Below are 5,656 nucleotides of genomic sequence, written 5' to 3' on the forward strand. Positions count from 1 at the left end.
ATGGCATTCACTAAGAACATGGGTCAGTTCCTCCTGGTTATGCCACATTTAATATAAATTCTGGTTTTAAAAATTGCAGATCTACAACAAAGTTTTTTTTTATTATTGCAAAATGTTTAGATTTGTAGAACAGAGAATGAAATATATTTCGAAAAAATGCGTACATAACCATTCTGCAAGATAAAACTTCGTACACACACATTCTGTAGGAAAATGCTACGTATATACCCATTTTGCAGGATAATACCTCGTATATACCCATTTTGCAGAATAATACCTTATAAACACCCATTCTGCAGGATAATACCTCATATACACCCATTACGTAGGGTAATACCTCGTATATACCCATTTTGCAGGATAATACCTTGTATATACCCATTCTGTAGGATAATACCTCGTATATACCCATTATGTAGGATAAAACCTCGTATATACCAACTTTACATGATAATACCTCCTATACACCCATTCTGTAGGATAATACCTCGTATATACCCATTCTGTAGGATAAAACCTCGTATATACCAATTCTGCAGGATAATACCTCGTATATACCCATTTTGCAGGATTATACCTCGTATATACCCAATTCTGAAGGATAATACCTCACATACACCCATTCTGTAGGATAATACCTCGTATACACCCATTCTGCAAGAGTACCCATTCTGCAAATTAATAATGCGTCTGTACCCATTTCGCAGGGTTATACTGCATCTGTACCCATTTCGCAGGGTAATACTGCGTCTGTACCCATTTCGCAGGGAAATACTGCGTCTGTACCAATTTCGCAGGGCAATACTGCGTTTGTATCAATTCCGTAGTGTAATACTGCGTGTGTACCCATTCTCAGGTTAATACTACGTGTGTACCCATTCTGCAGGTCAATACTGCGTATAAACCCATAATGCAGGTCAATACTGCGTGTATACCCATTATGTTAATACTACTGCATATATATCCCATGTACCCATTCTGCAAATAAATAAAGCGTTTGTACCCATTTGGCAGGGTTATACTGCGTATGTACGCATTTAGCAGGGCAATACTGCGTCTGTACCCATTTCGCAGGGTTATATAGCGTCTGTACACATTCTGCAGGGTATTACTGCGTCTGTACCCATTATGCAAGGATATAATGCGTTTGTACCCATTCTGCAGGGTAATACTTCGTTTGTACCCGTTCCGCAGGGCAATACTGTGTTTGTTTCTATTCTGCAGGGTAATACTGCGCTTGTTCCCATTTTGCAGGGATATACTGCGCATTGTTCCCATTTCGCAGGACAATACCGCGTTTGTACCCAATCCGCATGACGATACCGCGTTTATATCCATTCTACAGGATAATACTACGTCTGTACCCATCCCGCAGAGAATTATTGCGTTTGTACCCATTCCGCAGGGTAATTGTGCGTTTGTACTCTTTTCGCAGGGTAATACTGCGTCTGTACCCACTTCGCAGGGTAATACTGCGTCTGTACCCATTACACAGGGTAGTACTGCGATTGTGTCCAGTCCGCAGGGTAATACTGCGTCTGTACCCATTACACAGGGTAGTACTGCGATTGTGTCCAGTCCGCAGGGTAATACTACGTTTGTTCCCATTATACAGGGTAAAATTGCGTCTGTACCCATTTTGCATAATGCGTCCCTACCCGTTCCGAAGGGTAATAACGCGTCTGTACCCATTTCGTAGGGTAAAACTGCGTCTGCACCCATTTCGCAGGGTAATACTTCGTCTGTACCCATTCCGCAGGGTAATACTTTGTCTGTAACCATTCCGCAGGCTAATACTGCGTTTGTACCCAATCCGCATGGTAATACTGTGTTTGTTTCCATTACACAGGGTAATACTGCGTGTCTTCCCACTTCGCAGGGTAATACTGCGTTTGTTTCCATTTCGCAGGATACAAATGCGTGTGTTCCCATTTCGCAGGCCAATACCGCGCCTGTACCCATTCCGCATGACAATACCGCGTTTATACACAATATACAGGATAATTATGCGTCTGTACCCATTCTACAGGATAATACTGCGTTTGTACCAACTCCGCAGGGTAATACTGCGTCTGTACCCACTTCACAGGGTAATATTGCGTCTGTACCAATTCCGCAGGGTAATAGTGCTTTTGTACTCTTTACGCAGGGTAATACTGCGTTTGTACCCATTCCGCAGGACAGTACCGCTTTTTTCTCATTTCGCAAGACAATACTGCGTTTATACCTCTTTTGCAGGATGATAATGCTTTTGAAACAATCTGAAGGATAAAACTGCGTTTGTTTCAATTTCGCCGGACAAGACCTCGTTTGTATCCATCCCGCAGAATAAAACTGCATGTGTACCCATTTTGCAGGACATTACCACGTTTGTACCCATATCGCAGGACAATACCGCGTTTGTACCCATTCCGCATGACAATACCGCGATTTTACCCATTCCGCAGGACAATACCGCGTTTGTACCCATTCCGCAGGACAATACCGCGTCTGTACCCATTTCGCGGGCCTAAACCACATGTGTTCCTATTCCGCAGTATAATACTGCGTTTGTACCCATTACGCAGCGATATTCAATTTTCAATCATTTTTAAGACAGTCTTACCGACATTCCATAATTATGCCAATGACTTATCCCATCCATCAACCTACAGTTACATCTACTGAGTATATTCCCTTCTCTTATAATTTTCCTGTCGTAAAACTTACACGGGCTTTCGCTTTCTGTGATTACACGGTATTCCAGTGTACACCCGACAGCGGCCTCCAGTGTACACTCGACAGCGGCCCCCAGGGTACAGCCGACAACGGCCCCTAGTGTTCAGCCGAAAACGGTCTCCAGTGTACAACCGACAGCGGCCTCCAGTGTACACTCGACAGTGGCCTCTAATGTGCACTTGACAGCGGCCTCCAGTATATACTTGACTTTGGCCTCAAGTGTATATTTGACAGTGTCTTCCATAGTTCCCCCGACAGAGGCCTCCAGTGTACAGCCGACAGTGGCCACCAGTGTACACTCGACAGCGGCCTCCAGTGTACACCCGACAGTGGCCTCCAGTGTACACCCGACAGCGGCCTCCAGTGTACACCCGACAGCGGCCTCCAGTGTACACCCGACAGTGGCCTCCAGTGTACACCCGACAGTGGCCTCCAGTGTACACTCGACAGTGGCCTCCAGTGAACACCCGACAGCGGCCTCCAGTGTACACCCGACAGAGGCCGCTAGTGTACACCCGACAGTGGCCTCCAGTCTACCCTCGACAGCGGTCTGCAGTGTACACTCGACAGCGGCCTCCAGTGTTCACTCTACAAAGTCCAGCAGTGTACAGCCGACAGCGGCCTCCAGTGTATACCCGACAGTGGCCTCAAGTGTACCCTCGACAGCGGTCTCCAGTGTACCCACGACAGCGGTCTCCAGTGTACACCCGACAGTGGCCTCCAACATCGACAATACGCAATATAAGATAGGAATTGTTGTCTGCAATAAAATATACAAGTCGACAAGATAGCAGATTAAGCAACGATCCGAGACCTTTTCTGTAGAAGTTTAACAATAGCGGTTCCCTTAAAATTGCCAAAGTTACCTTTGTATTTCAATATAGGAACAAAAAAAATACGCGAAAATACCTTTCTGTAGAGGTTCAACAATAGCGGATACCCTAAAATTGTCCAATATAATTTTATTTCAATATAGGACAAAAAGTAATAAAAAAACGCCCCAAAAGCACCACTTGGGACTAGAAATTGTCCCCCGGCCAACACTTTTAACCAAAAATATTTCGGTTCAAAAGAAAACGCCCCTAAGTTACGCCCCTTCTAACGTCAAATCCTAGACCCTATATCCTATATGTAAACAATTCATAGTTTCACGATCTGTCACGAGAATTTGTCCACAAAAATGACACTGGAAAGTGAACTAATACGCTGTTGCTGTTTTTTTTTGTAAAACTAATACACTATGCATATAAACAAGACAGTAACTCGCGTGTATCTAGAAAATCATGACATCTGTTCCATAAGTGCGTATTTTATCGTATTTTGTCAGATACTACTAATTTCCACGTGAAAATGAACCTTCCAAGAATAGTTTAGAATTTGGCCTGTCATCGGGCATTGATTGCTGTGTAAAACTATATTATTTTGCGGAAAAGGCGGACCCGGTTCAATTACGGCTTTCGCCAGAACATCTATCTACGGTAAAGTATCTAGATTCCGGAACCAATGAAACTGCCTCATTAATTATTCATGGTAACTAGATTTTCCTGGCCAAATCGCCCAACGTAGCATAGCAAAGTTGTGTGTCGGGGATTTCCGACGATGTTGGCATGATATGTATTTCCTATTTATCACCACATTTCTGACTACACTAACCACTACATCTTGGCACTCAGATGACATCACATTATAACAAATATTATTGCGCGTTGTTAAAATGACGTCATAAAACCTGACAGTGCGTAAATACAAGATTTAATTTATAATGTGATAACGCGTCTTTTAAGTGAATTAAACCAGTAATGTACATAATAAAGGGATTCTATCCGGGAGGTAGTTTTTTACACTCGTGGATTTTTGTAGATTTCTTAATTGCTTAGAAGACCAAACATAAATGCGAACTTTCTTAGTGTTGAGTACAAAATGCCTCACTACTACCATGCACGCATGCGAAAAAATTCTAAATAATCCATTTGATACTAGACTCGCAATGGCGACATGTCGAGCCCGTTGAACGAGCCTTTGACAGAGCAATGCAGTCGCAACACAGAAATACATGGAGTTCAACAATACGTGTACCCGTGAAACTACTCCTCAGATGGCGAACCTCCATGGCAAGTTTTTTTGAAAATCTTATAATACATGGTAATGATACAGACTCACTCCAGACCAGTCCTATCAACAGTACCTATTATGACATTGAAACTCTAAGTGGTACCTTAATAATTGAGGTACAGAACTAGGTCTTTTGCGTGACACGTGGCCTCATCATGGTGAACCATCATGGCATTTTTTTAATTCTTTAATGCATGGTCAAGATACAGCCCGGACAAGGGTTATTTCAACCATTGACCTCTAAGCAAGACCTAAATCTTTTAGGTGCAGACCTGAGTCAAGTGCGCGATACGAAACTTCGTCATGGTAAACCTTAATGGCAAGTTTTCTATGAAAATCCCATAATGCATGGTCAAAATACCGTCCGAATTATTTCAACCTTCCACCTTTTAACGTGACCATGCCTTTGTGGTACAGACCTGGGGCTTGTGCGCGACATGCCACCCTTATTACGATGAACCTTCATATCAAGACTTTTGAAAATCCTATGCATGATACAGCCCGGACAAAGTTCAGTCTGGACGGAGGCACAAAGTAACATACGCACATTCATTGAACCGCCATTGTGACAACTATGTATCTCTCACTGCAAGCGGGCTCGACAAAAAACGACTAAATGGAAATGAGGCGGTAGAAATATGCTTCAAGGATTGTTAGGTCGTCTGAACCCTTCTGAATGATTGAATGTGAATCTGTCCGGCAATATTGTTGGCAAAAACACGAGCCTGGACACAAATCCAGAAAGTGGCAAGGAAGAAAGCAAGCCAAATGCTATTGTTCTAGGAGGTGTAGGAAATCTAATAATATCCATTGACAAACTACGTCG

Source organism: Mya arenaria, chromosome 10 (assembly GCF_026914265.1).
Source record: "Mya arenaria isolate MELC-2E11 chromosome 10, ASM2691426v1".
NCBI classification, from domain to species: domain Eukaryota; kingdom Metazoa; phylum Mollusca; class Bivalvia; order Myida; family Myidae; genus Mya; species Mya arenaria.